This window comes from Triturus cristatus, chromosome 2_1 (assembly GCF_964204655.1).
Source record: "Triturus cristatus chromosome 2_1, aTriCri1.1, whole genome shotgun sequence".
NCBI classification, from domain to species: Eukaryota; Metazoa; Chordata; class Amphibia; order Caudata; family Salamandridae; genus Triturus; species Triturus cristatus.
In genome coordinates, this window is record NC_140581.1 from 982575035 (window position 1) to 982592383 (window position 17349).

The following is a 17349-nucleotide window of genomic DNA, read 5'->3' on the forward strand; positions in this document are numbered from 1 at the left end:
TTCCATGCAAAATAACAAGTGATGGATAGAAATGCTTGAATCAATGTAACAATTGGTAATTATTCTTAGTAGAGTTATGTTTCATTGTTCTTTTGCTTGCCTGTGCCTTCACAGATAGGAAATATTATCAAAGCAGTTGTGTCTTCACTTTGAAAGAGACATGTCATTGTGTTCAGAAACGCATGCAACCCCAGCTATTTTACATGCTAATCAGTGGTGTAGCTAGACCTTTGGCCACCCATGGCGGTCCATGCGTTTGCCGCCTGCAGCGGACGCATGTAAGGGCGAGACGGGGGATGTGCTTGCGATTCTTGTGTTTGCCGCCCTGTCACAACTGCAGGTAAGAGCGGGGGAGGCCAGTGCGGACTGCCCCCACACCCATTTTCTACACCACTGATGCCAATCCAGATGCATTATTGGCCTCATTGGAAAGTTACATCTTGAACATTTGCATCCATCATCCTTCTTCATTTGCTGTCTATATTGTTTGTGCACTACATTTATTTATCTTTAGCATCTTTTCATTGATTTGGATATCATGTCTAAGCTTAATGAACAATGATAGATTTCTTCTCAATTTTAGCAAGGTTATGGGAAGAAGAGGGCGAAAGAGGTACTTACTGATGATCATCAGTACACCAGGACCTTCACTTCCTTGTCACAAATCTCAAGGCTTTTTCTTTCTTGGGGTTTTGACTGCATTGGAATTCCTTTGGGTGATGGGCCTTAGTATTGGACCCAAGTGAGGGGTAATTATTTAAAATAAATAAAGACATTAATTAATATGATATTTCCATACTGCTTGCATTCAGTTTGAGAGGTCAACTTGGTGCCCCTTTCATACATGTCTCATTAAGCAAAAAGACGAAAACACCCAGGCTGAGCATGAATTTACGAGCATTTTTACCAATTCTTCTTAAATAAGGGCACACAGTTTTCTTGCAGAAGCTCAAATATATTGTAATCAGTGTCTTCTGCATATTGTAGTTTGGTTTTATTTGGTAATATTACCCATTGTAATTATTTAAGTCAAACAGATGGCTGTTTTACGAACGATTTGGACACATCAAAATATATTTATTAATTTCAACTCTAAAAAATATGAATATATTGTGACAAAGGCCTTTGGAACATAAACGTATTATTGAATTAACTGCAGAAAGGGTGAATAATTGTTCAGTTCCTCTTCTGCCAGGCTCCCATCCTCCCAGGGCCCTTCCTCTCCATTGATCAAATGGATCTAGTTAAGGAGATCGATCTTTTTGAATGGATCGTTATGAATCAACTTCTTTTTCTTTGGTTTGATCACATGAAAAGAGCGTCGCCTGCAGTCAGCTCATCAATAGCCAATATTTCAGCAGATGGTGATATAGTCACTGGGCAATGATTTGAATGTGCGGCATGGCAGTTTGATCATGGCTAACAGAGAACACAAACAAAGATACTTCTATACTTAATTTACTGCTATACTTAATGTACTATAACATTATTAGGACCATTTAGACCCGGACTGAAGTGCAAAAGCATGAACAACTGCATCTGTTCTCGCACAGGCTCTCATAAAAGCTGGGGGTCAATTTCCACTCCCATTTACCACACTCTCTAATCTGGAGGTAAAAGTGAGCACATAAATGAAACAATACCCCCTGAAAACTGGGCACACATGCAGTTTGCATGTGTGATTCGCCTTTTTTAACTGATGTCTGTATCAGGTGCTGAAAAACAATGGTTACACAGCAAAAATGTTATTTGTGCTGTGATGTTTGGGGATTCAGTTTTGACATTGTTCTCTAATGTAGGCCCTAAGATACCTTTAACTCCCCTAGAAGTTTAGGTATTGGAATTTTATTTTTACAGTTAAGGATTTTGTTAATGTCCCCCGACAGTGAACATTTGCCATATGCTACTTTGACAAGCATTAATATATATCCCTCTCATTATACATCATACATATACATATGCCAAGTATAGAAAAACATAACTGTCATTCTGTGTGCTTACAAGGAGCGCAAGTCACATGTGGTAAGTGACACTTTTATTCAGAGAACTATTATTGAATAGTTTCCTATGACAATATTTATCCAAGCCAAGTTGTGCACAAAGGTTAATTTGATGTCTGTCAGTGCTGCTCATGGACAAGTTTCATGACTTCTCACCACCACTAAGCACAAAACTCTGAGAATTATCCTACCCACCATTGAACTGGAACGTGACAGTCAAGGGGTCATTCATACATTCACCCTTTAGACAGCAGGAGCTAAACCACCCGGGCGCAGATAGCATTTATACCAGCTATGATATGTATCTGTACACCGGATCCACACACATAGGTTAAAAATTGGGAATTAATTTGGACAAATAATGATTGTCTGTTTTATGCGACGCATTACCATATTGCCATCATCTTCTGCTCAGATTTTAACCAACAACAATGCCAAAATAGGAGCAAATACCTTGTGTGCCTATTATTGGGCGAGCATCAGAGTCTCAATGGCCACTTAAATAGTTTGGCTTTTGCATAATCAATGCAAAAAGAAGAAGGACCTGTTTACAAATGGGTGTGTGTAATTAGCTCAAGCACCTCAATTCCAAATAACAGTTGTGCTGGGCGGTGGGTGATATTTGCATCCGATTTACTATCTTGTATTGAAATGGGGAATAACGTAGGCCATCTGTGATTGCACCTGATTTCCGTGCATCGTTATAGTTTGTGCACAAGTGTACTAGGAGCTATAGCCTGGCTGTGAGTGGCCATAGAGGTTAGGAAAGATTGCAGTTTGTGCTCATCTTCTGATGGAGTCCAGGGTTAAAGTTTAAAATCATATGGAGAGGTAATTGAGATTAGTGCATGGGTTTCAAATATCCCAAGATTCACAAGAAAAGTGATGGAGCGCAGGGTTAGCCTTCTTGGCTTACGCAGCGCTCCCCCACTTTTGAAACACAGGACTGCACAGTATTTACAACAATATGGTGCAGCCCTGCGTTTCCCCCTGCTTTGGCGCTTATTACTGCTGCCTAGCAACAATGCAGGCACCCTTGCACCCAGTGCTTAATTTGAGCCGGTGGTTTCGGGTGCTCAGCACCAGCACTTAATTGCCAACACAGGGTCTTATGACACTCTGCCACATGGCGGCACTTTTTTTGTTTCTTAGAGATGAGCACAACAACAATTGTTTATTACTTTAATATACATTAAAATAACTAATACCGGCCACCCAAGCCATTCTTATAGCTTAGGGGGCCTGGAATATTCTGAAGTGGCACACTTAAAGGAGTGTGATGATCGTACATGTTTTTGTACTGTCACCAGCAGTGCTGGCCGGGGCAATGGAGGTTGCAAGCTGGAGAGGCCTCCTGACCACAGCCCTGGCACTTATGTTTCTACATATTAAGCACTGCTTGCACCGTAATGCAATGCAGCACACATAGAAAGAGCAAAAATAATGAGAAAAAAAGCATTCCTCCTTGTTGCGCATTGTTAAGACCAGATATGTTTAGGGCTTAATTTTGAATCGGCCCCATATTTACGCCACCCTTGTAAATATATGGCAGCATCAAAATCAGTGAGTGTTGCGGCAGAACGCCCACCTCAACACTGATTGCCCACCCCTTTCATGCTAAGTATAGTGTGAAAGGGTGCCTTATTTACAAGGCAGTGTTAAGCCACATTAAGTGGCTTAACACTGCCTTGTAAATAAGCAGAGCCTATATCGCCACAGGAATGTCAAAAAAAGTGATGTTCCTGTGGTGATAGGGGCTTGAAAATATGCCCCAGTGTTTCCTAATGTGCAACCCTGATTAAAATGCTGTTCCAATAACGTTCTTTGGGGAGAAGCTCCCAAAATGGCGAATCCACTGCCATGCATTTTCCTGACCAGCTACGAGCGTCTGAGAGCAGAGTACAGCTTTCAATATTGTGTCTTTAAACCTTAGCAAACACTATTGCAAAGGGCCAAAAAGCGACCATTTTTCGAATTTCAAGCATGCAGTATTCTGAAGGCTGCAGCATACTGTTTCCTTAGAAGGATAGTACAGACTTCTCACAAGCATGTTTTGAAGGCGGTCGGTGGAAACTATTTAACACGTCCATTCATCTATGACAGCCTCTAGGCCCGGGTTCCAACTGGCTCTCCAAGGAAACGCTTTCACAGGGCTCTAAACCAAAAGGTATTTATTAAATTGACTGAGGAAAGTCGCCCAAGGCATTTTTATTTCAGTGACACAAGCATTTCAACATGTGTAGTGTTGTCATTGAGTTACTGGTTTCAGTGTAAGCACCATAAAACCCTTAAAGGGCCATTCTGTGAATGCTGTCACAATATGTCTCAAAAGCCAAGCAGATATCATCAAACAAAGGAACATTCTCGAAAGACTAATGCTGGTGTGTGTTAGGGATGCAAGATTGAATGACGTTGACTGTTTTTTTTCTATTTTCGAGATGTCCCCTTTAATGCAGCAGGAGATAGTTGTCTTGAAAGATGACGATGAGTGCTTCAATATTGACCTCCTACAACTGACAGGTCCAGAATTAACTATCCAAGTATCTTGCTTAAGGTAGTATGTTCAAGGGAAGAAGGACATGCATGCATGTGCTGCGTAAGGAGGGCGAGGTTTGTCAGGTCAGGTATCTCGGACCCCCCTTGGGAAGGGGTTTGACCGGTGTGGCTGATTTAAATATGAATATTCTTATATCATCGAAGCAATGCTGAGAAGGCATGTCCGCAGCTGGTGGGCAGCATAGTTGCCTTCTCATTGCAACATTGCATTCTGGATCTATTGTTATTGCACTCCGGATCAGTCGAACAATATATCCAAAATCACCAATGGACAATTAATACCGAGCATGCACCAATAGAAGGCAACTGCAGGTCAAAGAAGCAGGAACATATATGCTCAAACGTGCACTCAGATCCCTACTGGACCACCTAAAATGAACACTTTGTACTCGCTACTGCCCAGACTTCATCAATCCCACAATACAAGACAAGGACAGGCAGACCCTCAGCAAACCTATGGAACTTGGCCAGAACATGCTGCGGTGAAGCATTTCTGGCAGACAGAAATGCTAAGAGTCCGCCTTCATTCAATTCTACCTACATACATCAACAGGGAATACATGAATGGTACTCTTGTTTTACAAATGATGCACTGAGAAGATACCAGAGCAGTTCAGCTGAAACCCCACCCCCCATCTCAGTTATCATGGATACCAACAGACCAATGAAACTTGGAACAGTCAGCTGTGTCCGTTCCCTCTAAGGGAGGGATAAGCAGGAGGATGGGTTAGGTCACCTTTGCCAAGAAACCTATAATCCACCATCTCACACCTTCCAATGGCTTGTGGTGTCTTAGGAACACAAAGGTGCATGTTGAAAGCATTGTACTTTGAAGATGGACCACTTAGAATAGGGACAACATTGTCCGAACATGAATTTTGGCTGGAACTAGCTACAAACATGTCAAAATGGACTGCAAGAAGCATGTTAGCTGTATCATATGTGTCAACGAATATCCGCTCGCAAGCCTACTTGTAGCCTGCTCATATTTTTTAAGCAAAAATAAGCAATAGAGAAGTCACTATGCAAAGCATCAAAGATTCCCCCTTGAAGCAGTTGAGCATCTAGTGCTGCTCTCGCCCTTTACATGGGTTCTTTAAAGACATTTCACACAAATCATTAAAAATGAAAAGCATGAGACTGAAACTGAAGCTTAGACAGACAGCACTACAGCTGCATGGCTTACTTAGGTGAAGAAGGAAAGAGGCCCCAGGAAAGGAATACATATGGAATTATGTTTACATTTTTACATTTCAAATTGCATTTCTATAGTGCCTATTACCCCTGGCAAGGCATAGAAACACCTCACAGCGTATAGCACGCTACCCGGGAACCTAGAGATAGTAGTCAGCCCATTGGTTATTTGTATTAGTTCTGCATGCTCATTCCATGCATTCATTCCTGTCTATGTGTGAAATATCAGTGACATTGATGTTATGTGAGAAGCAATTGTTTGCTGAAATTAAGAGATAGGTATGGTTTACAATAAGTGCTTAAGACAGATAGGCATGCGATTTAGGGTAATTTATGTACAGAAGAGGCAAGCAGAAGGGAGAAGGGAAGCAGAGGTGCATTTACAAAAATAAAAAATAAGGGATGGAAATAAGTAAAAGTTTTAATGCAGGTTGAGATCTTTATGCTTCCAATTTGTATATGAAAACCTGTTGAAAGGAACTCTTCTCCTAAGGAATGTAGCTTCCGCAATCCTTCTGGAGGCACTTAACGAAGTGACACAGATACTTCCCACACTGAAAAAGGAAACCCAATACTTGTTGAGATCCCTCCCCTTACCCACAATTACGATTTGAGAACACCCCCGAGAGAGACCTTTTATATACCTAATACAGCAGTATATTCCATACTATAAAGTATTGTTACAGTTTATGCAAATCATATGCACATACATAAACTATACATATAATATAAAATCATATGTTATGTAAATACCCAACAATTTTAAAATATAACAAGACAATTGATAAACACATTGCAGCAATCATTAATATGTTCAGTGCATGCTTGTGACTCATTCAATGCCTGGTTCGAAAGGTTCTGTCCCCTGCATCCACCTGAAGAGCACCCCCATATACCAGACACCATGTCCAGCCGAATGGGTGTGTCCGAGGTCACCTTCATCTTCCAGCATCCACTTTTCCTCGTTAGATTTAGAAGAGTGATGTTGATGGTAAATACAACAGAGGTGAGGCAGACTGGGCTTCTATGTTTAGCATGCATGCAAAATGGCAACTGTTAAGACAATATGGCGTCATCTAGTGTGGTGTTTTTAAATCAAATTCATGCAATTTCTCAACTGCACCCTTATGCTCCTGTAGGTGCAGCATGTAAATCAAATTTATTGTAATTAGTCTACTTATTTCATTCTTCATTTCATTGGCCTTGTGGCATTTTCAATGTCATAAAAAAACCTGCCCACATTTAATTCTCAAGAGTCCTCAAACGGATCCCATAATGGATAAAACAATCCGGTATAGACGATTGCAAATAGTAAATAATTTTAATAAGGAGTTTCTACCACCCAGGTTTGTTTGTTTGTCCCAGTGTGGTTTGACCATCTTCCCCCTGATGAAGGTGTGGCCCCGGCCGGGGCTAGACGCCGAAACGTGCGTTGGCGTTTACCGTGTCGGGAAGTTAGACTGACACTACCCTGACCCGTTGGATGTTTTACGAAATCTTATCATCCCATCATGTGGCCTGTGATTCTCCCTGACGTTGTCACGGACTGTTTTAAATTGTGAATATGTGTATTTGAATGAATGTTAGTATGATTGAAAAACGTTTTGCTTGATTGTTTGTGTGGGACCTTGTATTTTGACGTTATGCATTGAGGATATAAGTGTTATATGTTCTCATTACCTTATTGTTTCTATTATTGACTTTGATTAATGAATATGAGAAAATACTCCTTATTAAAATTATTTACTATTTGCAATCGTCTATACCGGATTGTTTTTTCCATTATGGGATCCGTTTGAGGACCCTTGAGAATTAAATGTGGGCAGGTTTTTCTATGATTCATTGGTTTCGTGTTTTCCCCTGCCAAACCTGCCATCTATCATTAGCTGGGGGTCCCCCTTCGTAGTGGATTTTCAATGTCATATTCATAATTGTTATCCATGCCTTCATCGTCCTCTGGAATAGTAGGTAGAAAAGCTAGGGAAGAACTTTTGATATTGGTGAAGCAGTGAATAGCACTCATACAAATATATGTCAGTATATAGACAGTGATCACTATAATGAATACAGTGAGCGTAGTTTCAGTTTCTCTCATTCGCTATCCACTATCCACTTAAGATTTCCTTCGACCATGGCCAAATCCTTCCCCATTTCCGAGAAATCTGTCACTTATTTTATATAGTTCCATGACACTTTCTCTAGTGTGATTTGTTTTTGCTCATAAATACTAAGAGAAACATTTGATATATATGAACAACATTCTGCCTCAACACATGCACACAATGTACACTTGGCAGCAAGGCAAAATTTAGAGCCTTAAGATTTTTCAGAGCCAAAACTACACCTCTTTGGGCATCTAACTGGTCTGGAATTAGCCCAAAGAAAGCTTTTGTAGCATTCACCACTTCTTTCATCCTTCTTTCATTCTGATATCCAAAAATGCTAGGTTTTACCTACTGCAAAGCCTATGTTTTTAAGAAGTGCGATTAGTTACATATTTCAACAGATTTCAGTTATTATCAAGCAGAGTACAGTTCCTTTTAAACAGAAACAAGCCCCAACAGTGAACCAACAAAAAAGGACAATAAAATCCATCTAGCTCACAATTCAAGCTCGGCCACTCATACGTAAAAAACAGTTTCACAAAAAATATGTAATAAAACATTTACTTATACAAGATAAATCTTATCATTGTGCAAAATACAGTTCCATTTTGTGCAAAATAGAGCCACGATACTGCAAAATACAATTACATTTTTGTGAAATGCAATTGGATAAGATACATATTTTCTACAGGATAAAAACCGTGGCAGTACAACACGCAATTATAGTTGTACAAAAATGCATTTGTACCTAGGGGGGAACCAAAGGTTCACTTTTCGTTATGGCACAGGCCCAATTTTAATATATAAACAAGCCTCAATGTTCCCATTCTCTACCTCTAATACATTGGGCAACTCCGCTCTGTTGACCATTCGTCAACAACATAGATAAATTTCCCGACCGCGTAGCACAATTATATATTTTCGCACCTTAGGATTACTGTCATTAGATCACTTGTATGGCTAGCCTGTGGCATTCTAAAAAACGGTAGCAGCAATATTTTTCTACTATTGTCAAAGCATGTACAAATTATAAGTAAATGCAAAAAGATAAATGGTGCAATTTGGCTCTTTACTTTTTCTGCCGCTGCCTGTCTAGCCACCTTCCTCTGGAATGGACTTCTTTCCATTTCCACTTGCATATTCTTGTTTTGTACTGGTAGTGCGAAGCATGGGCACGATTTCCTTTCACCAGGGTCTCCTATTGTTTAGAGTTTTTAGCCCCCTTTTCATTTCTCAGTTCACATATAGGGCCACATATAAAAGTGTCTGTCAGTCTTGTGTTGTAGCTCATTGCATGGGGAGCAGGAGGGATACAGGGAAGGATCTTCCAGATATTTCTGTACTATTCTCATTGGGTGGGGGGGGGGGGGGGTAAGAGTATCTTACACTCATGCACGCAAAATCTCTTGCATTTGGTTTCTCTCCAGTTGTAGCCATGATCTAGCGCGGAGTATGGGGCAGCTAGATCTGTGAGCCTTTTTGCACACACACATTCATCCTCATTGGATCACAATCACACTGCTCCTATCTGGGCACCCTCCTGCACTTACCTACCCATTGTAGTTTGAAGCCGCGTCTTCTGCTCAGATGACTCCTTTATACCATTACAGATACTATAGAAAGGGACAAGAAAATAACCATGCACCGACTTCATATGTCACAATTTAGCCACACTAACACTGTCTGACCTGATCAGCAGGTAGAGTGCTGGGCCTTGTGTCACTCCCTCCCCCCTGGAAGAATTTTTCTCTCTCTTACTCTTGACATCTAGGGTCATTGTGTGTAGTTTGATCTAGCTGTCTTTTCATCTCAGCCAAGTGTAGGTGGTTCTCTGCCAAGGGCACCCCTTTCTGTCAAAGAAAATCTAATTTCAGCACTACATTAAGTCTGAAAATATTTATTAAGCAAACATAAGAAAAGAGAGATATTGCTGTGCAAAGAGTTAAATAGTCTCCCTTGTAACAGTTAATCATGTAATGCGGGCTGCCCTCTTTTACACGATCTTTTTATGGACATTTCAGACTAACTTCAAAAGGAAATACATGTGACAGAAACTGAAACATTGATAGCGCTACAGGTGCATGGCTTTCTTGTTGGAAGAAGTCTAAAGAATTTGAAACAGAGATAAATGTACAATATCTTCTAAACACTGAATTAGGACATTTAGAATCCTTGCTTGGAGTTGCTTGGAGTTGCCAACTATGACAGTGTGGCTAAATACATTGGAGGCAGCCTCAACACATATATTTAGCTGGGCATTCAAAAAGGCCAGTGCTAAAGCAATATGGCTTAGCTATAGCAGTGCAATATTTCACATGTTTAGACACTCCCTAGTTCAGTTGCTTGAATCAGTGATCTCAAAAGCACTTGGCCACTGGGTCTATAGATCTGGGGCCTAATTCACAAAGGTACTTTTGGGCATCATCAATTAGTGCGCATGTTTTTAGTGTGATGTTTTTACTTAGCAATTACCATTACTATGCATGTTTTCAGTGCGCATGCTTTACTTCACAAGTTCATTGAAATGAAATAAAAATGCTTTTACTTCATCTGACATTAGTACGCATACAACTACAACAGGTTTTTAGTTCGTAATAGGGGTTTTGGATAGGGGAGGACTTTTAAAAATCCGGAAATATATTATTATTCGTGTATTAAAGTAAACACCCGTTTTTTTTAAAATACACATGTTTTGTAGTCATTCTTCATATTTATTATTTCCTTTACCCTTTAAATATATTATATGTCCGTAAAAAAAACGGTATTATTTTCATTAATAATTAATTTCCTAATTAATTGTGTGTTCATAAATTGAACATTAAACGTATAAATCAGTATTCAATCAATTGTAAAATGCTTTATATGTCAACAATTTCTTTTCAGTCTTAATTGTAGCACCTGACACTATTTATACACATTCACATTTTTTATTTTAATCACAAGAATACACTAACCCTCTGTTAGACCTGTCAGCCCTTTGGGTGGTCCCTCCTCATCATTATTTATTTTGTCCCACTTTTGCCTCAAACCCTGTTTGAATTTTTCCTTTTTGGGAACCACCAGACTTTTTAGTGTTGCTGCAGATTCAGGGAGCCATTTTAGCTACCCCTGAAACTTCTGTCTGAGGGCCTGGAGCACAAAATGGTGGCCACCTGTGACATCACCAGCATCCACTGGAACCTACTAGCACCTTCCAGAACATTCCAGAACCCTGTGACAGTTGGAGGCGGTTTAGAATGTTGGGAAGCTAAGACAGAGAGTTGGCAGTTGGAGCTGGCAGTTGGCACCTGACTGGTGAAGAGTGAGCAGCAGAAACTTGAAGGAGGAAGGAGTGAAGCAGCAGGGGTGGAAACTTGTGCCTGGAGTGGGGTCCATAAACCCACCCTTGATACTAGTCCCTACTGACTGAGCCCAGCCTGGAGCCCTGTGTGGGAAGAAGCCAGAAAAACCATCCTAAGGACCTGGACAGCAGGAACAGGCCTTAGAAACAGAGAACAGCAAGATCCTGACCTGGAAACTGGTTTCCCTGGAGTCCGACGTCGAGTAGCCTGAGACCGGGAGCCCGAGGTGGAGAAGCAGCGCCGACTGGAAAGCGGACGTCGTACCCGGAGCCGCCAGAGGTCGAGAGAGGGCGCCGTCAGAGGTCGTGAGGAATACCAGAGGTCGAGGAGGAAGTCACCCGAGGTCGAGTGAGCGGCGTCATCGGAGGAGTGAAGTCCGCCCTCCGGAGTCGCCGGAGACCGAGGTGAAGCGTGCCGGAGGTCGGGAGTGGAGATCGCACTCCGGAGTCGCCGGAACCTGAGAGAATCGTGCCGGAGGCCGGGAGTGGAGATCGCACTCCGGAGTCGCCGGAAACCTAAGGAGAGGAGCACCGGAGGTCGGGAGTGAGGATCGCACTCCGGAGCCGCCGGAAGTCGACATCGAGTCAAGGCCGGCCGACGTCATCGAATCCGAGGTCGCCATCGGACCGGAGCCGCCCGAAGTCGACATCGAGTAAAGACTGCCCGACGCCATCGAATCGGAGGTCGAGATCGAGCCGAGGCCGCCGACATCGATCCGGAACCGCCTACCGGCGTCGTCAGGAACTGACATTGTGCCGAGGCCGCCGACATCGAACCGGAACCGCCTCACGGCGTCGACACGACTCCAGCGGTGTCGGAGCATCAGAAAAAGGGCAGTAAGTGGAGTAGAGGGCGCCTAAGGCCCTGTGGAGACCTGAGAGACTGCTCTAAGGGGCTAGGGAGGTGCTGGAACCAACCTGACTGTGCCAGGGGTGAGCTGGGACTAATCTAGAGAGGTTGTGTGGAGAGAGAGAGCCAGGTCTCTCGTATTCCCCCCTTGATCTACCTCAGTTTAGGCCTCAGCCTTGTCCAAGCCAGGGAGTAGACACCCTCAAGCCTTCCACATCCCCACAAGCTGTGCCTGGGCCAAATCAGCCCTTAGGAATTCAAACGTGATCTGATTCTATGAGTGTCACTGTCAGCTTTTAAGTATTTATTAGGGGCACTGTATTTATTGTATTTAACCTATTTATTGCTTCACTGTATTTATTGGTCCACAGTATTTATTGATGCACAATATTTATTGGTTTACAGTATTTATTGCCTCAGAATATTTAATTGCCTGTATGTATTGCACTTATATTTATGCCTACATTATTTATGATCACCCCTATTTATTGAATCATTAAGCCAGTATTTATTTGACCTGCACTATCTAAAAAGTTTGTATATTGTGATTGTTATTTATTTATCTAATCAGCAACTAAGAGAAAAAGAAGATAAAGAAAGATGTTTTCATAATTTTTACGGTGTAGAGTCGTTTTTGGAACGGATGCACGCATGGTTATTGTTTGGGTATGTCGTATGCTTAGCACGGAGCCTGATTCCTGACCACTCGAGCCAAGCTACCACAGTGTGTCCGGAAGACCACCACCACCCTTTCAGAGTGGGAGTGTGGTTTTCCAACACCCTCAAACACCACTTTACCCTACACTACTCTAACACCACTACACTACCCTAAACCCTAAAGCACTACCCCCTACATAACCATCCCTCTTCCCCAGTCAGTGCCTTACACTCTAACACTACCCAGCATGACGCCCCCGACACTACTCTAAACCTTAAAAAACTGCCCAACACTACACAACCACAACACCACTACCCTAAACCCTGAATCACTACCCCCTGCACGACCTTTTCCCTTCCCCCACTCCTGTCCCTACACTCAATCACTACCCTGCACGACCCCCCCCCGACATGTCCCTAAACCCTAAGACACTACCCTAGACTACACAAACACCACAGCACTACCCTAAACCCTACATCACTACCCCCTGCAAGACCCTCCCCCTTCACCCAGTCCGCTCCCTACACGCAAACACTACCCTCCACGCCCCCTACACTTGCCAAAACACTACCTTACACTACACATACACCACAACACTACCCTAAACCCTAAAAAAACTACCCCCTGCACTTCCCTCCCCTGACCCCTCGTCCTGTCCCTACTCCCAAACTCTACCCTTCACGACCCCCAACACTACCCTACACCCAAATACAGTACTGTACACTACACAAACACAACCCTACAACCTATTAGACTACCCCCGGCACGACCCTAAAAACTACACAGCCCCACTTACCTCTCTCTCCTCCTGGTTCACCTTCCACTTCTCCTGCTTCCTGCATCAGAGTTGCACAGCATTATTTGGAATTGGAAGTGCCTCCAAATTAAAACAACGATGTGGATAGCCTGCGAAGGTACGGTATTTGTGTCCATAAAAACAATTTTAAAACCGTGGGAAATCTTTTATATTCAACGTTTATAGATTTTTTTTGTGCATTTTAATACTCTAACAATACTCAAGTAATTTGTTTAAAAACTTACATGCATTGTGGTAATGGTATTTCCGCAGTAACCTATTTGCAAAGTAACAGTATTTGCGCACTAGTAGCATGCGTAATAAAAGCATGCTAAGTAATCGTACCTGCGAAGTAAAAAATGCGTAGAAACAGTAAATCGTAGTAGTGGCCGAAAAAAGTAAAGGTAGAATACCTTCCCAAAATGGTACCTAGAAAATATTGAAGGAAAGCCCTAATTTTGTTACAGACAAAGGATGCAAATATTAACTAGTTTCTCTTCTTGCTTTATTTTGTAAGAATTTAAAAGAACACTTAAACTCCCATAATGGAAGTTGTTAACACGAACAAAAGGCATCACTGCCTATAAATGGCAGTAGTTCTTACACCATTCCATCTTTTCTTGATGGGTCAGAGTCAAAGTCCATGAAAACAATGAAAATTCACAAATAGTAACAGCCAAAAAGAAATGTCTAGAGCTCTAGCATCTGATACCTTTCAGAAAGAAATCCAGCAAAAGAGCATTCCCAATTCGGCTGACAACAGGTTCAACTATAAGCTGTCATTGTCTGCCATGATAGAAAAAGCTGTAGAACCGCCTCCATATCCTATAAAGTAGAATACCTAGGCTAGGTTGGATGTGTATACCTGATACCCTTCACCGGCTGCCTTGCTGATCTAGCTGATCTATATCTAATAATAGTTCTATTAGCCTTCAGTCCCTTTGATATGGATACCAGAACATTTACAACACTTGAGACAACAGAGAAAAGGGGATTGCCCCTCTTCCCATACAGCAACTACTCCAGGTATCACATGCTTACTTATAGGCTCTTGTTGTACCTTTTTGCCCAGGATGCTCTGATATAAGTAGAAGTTGATTCTGAAAGGCCCAGCACTGTTGCGGGCTCTTCGAAAGTCTCCATGCCACCAGAGTGAGCCTGCCCTCCAAAACCAGGTTGTGAATCCTTCCCAAAGACTCCCTCAATAGTTGAGGAAAGGTTGGAATAAGAAAATGGCAATTGACTGACAAATCTAGGAGTGAAGGGATCCAAGGGTGCGCCCTCCCCAATATAGTTACCCATGTGACTCTTCCCAACTGTCTGCAGATGTTGGAAACACATATTGAAGACTTGATAAATGGTGGAGAAGCATAAAGATTCCCACTGGATCAAACCTGAAGAAAGCCAACAAATGCTAGAGTTTTGCAATCCATTTTCCTGCTGTAAAATCTTCCAAATCGAATTGTAAAGTGGTATGCAAAGAACTATGCTACAAAGACCCCATGTCTTGTTCAGAGTGTGAAATATTTTCATATACTAGATCCAGATACCACTAACTGCTGTCACACTTGGCACTTGAATACCAATCCAATACTGCATTGTTCGGCCCCAGAAGGTATTCTGCCACCAGAGATATTTTCCTCTGTACTAATAGCTAATAGATTAGACCTTGTTTCTCTGTCTGAGTGCTGTAATGTGCATGCAAAGAAGGATCATACATTTGACCCAGTTTTTTTTGCAAACTCCTGCATTTCAAAGGAGCTTGCAAAAAGCTCTAAACAATTTATGTGCATTAAGAATTCCTTGTTGGGCCATCCTCCTTCAGTCGACTAACACCCCAACCACCATACCTGGTTCTGATTCTAAGACAATTTCTGGGTGCGTAGAGAAGATGGCTCATCAATTCTACGGGCCCGATTCACAGAACTAACTTAAGACAAAATCCTAAACTTACTACCATTTTGGTATTCACAGAAGGCACTTACTCATTTTGGTATTCACAGAAGGCACTTACTCATTTCGGTATTCACAGAAGTTAGGAGTCCTAACTTTAGGACTCCTAAATGCCTTCTGTGAATACCGAAAGCCTTAAAATTAGTATTTTTCTCAGTTTAGTAGTAGTATAGTTAGGACTCCTAAATGCCTTCTGTGAATACCGAAAGTCTTAAAATAAGGATTTTTCTCAATTTAGTAGTCCTAAAGTTAGGACTCCTAACTTTAGGACTCCTAAATGCCTTCTGTGACTCCTGAAAGCCTTAAAATTAGGATTTTTCTCAGTTTAGTAATAGTAAAGTTAGGAGTCCTAACTTTAGGACTCCTAAACTGAGAAAAATCCTAATTTTAAGACTTTCGGTATTCACAGAAGGCATTTAGGAGTCCTAAAGTTAGGACTCCTAACTTCTGTGAATACCGAAGTGAGTAAGTGTCTTCTGTGAATACCAAAATGAGTAAGTGCCTTCTGTGAATACGAAAATGGTAGTAAGTTTAGCATTTTGTCTTAAGTTAGTTCTGTGAATCGGGCCCTATGTGTCTACCTGACTTAGCAACCTTATTTCTCCTTTTGAGCTAAAGGAACTGTTTATCCATATTCGAGCCCTCGCCGAAGGTATCTTTTTCTTCAGGTCCTGGAGACCCCTTAAATAAAAGGGTATTGAAGAATTGCCAGAACTGAGGATTAGAGCAGGCCCACCACCCTCACTAACTGTTGGAGAGAAACCTAATGTTGTGACAGTGTCCCCCTCAACTCCTTCTCTATCACCTTTAACATTACTTCTGGTAACAGAACAATCTCCTTTTCACAATCCATTAGCAACTCCAAGAAATATGCCCTGCTTGAGGGCACCAACTATGATTATTCCACATTAATGATGACACCCAATGACTGAATCAACTCTATGGCCTCTGAACTTGCTTTTCCAACCTCCCTCTCTTCTGCCCCAGGAATGTGATATCTTCCAGGTACACCACCACCCTCAGTCCCTGTGCTTTGAGTGCCACCACCAGAGGCCTTATCAACTTAGTGAAGCACCAAGGAGTGGATAATAGACCAAATTGAAGGGTCTTGAATCTGAATACTCCTCCTTACCACAGAGACTGCAGGTACTTCTTGTGCTCTTGAGATATTGGCACTGTCCGGTAGGCATCTTTTAAATCAATATTCGCCATCCATCCTTTGGAATAGGAATGTACCTCAGGCATATGATAGTCTCATTTTTGAAATGATGGTACAGAATATATTGGTTTACTGGCCAATAGTTTTTTCTCTTCTGTACTAGGAACATGTTGCTAACAGAACCGTTGGGTTTAAGGACTTGATTCTATAGCTCCTTTCTGCACCACACAAATTCCTATACCTCAGGGTGACCAGATCACTACCTTTCTGAGAAAAATGGATGGGCAGGGCTATTTGGTCTATATTGGGGTTGCATAGAATTTTATTTGAAACGCTCTCACAGTGTATAATACCCATGGGTCTTTTGGTATGGGTCTTTTGATATTAAACAGCACTTTTGAACAAAAACTGCCAACCTGCCTCCCACGGTCACTAGGGCATACAACACCCTATTAAATTTGAGATCCCCCTCACCACACCCTAAAACATCAACCCCTTCTTCTTTGTGGGAAGAATGTTGGCCTTGAGTATTCTGCTACTGGAATTGGAAGGGTCTGTAGATGGTACCCATGCTTGTGAAATGCCATCCATATCCACCAGCCCTGTGAGAGACTCATCCAAAAACAGATTCCAGGGATGATTGTGACTTTTCCTCAGGCAAACGCCTCAATGTACTACCCAAATTCTATAATAAATTCATCCTCAAAAAGAGACATTTGAGAATTGGGCCCTAAATCC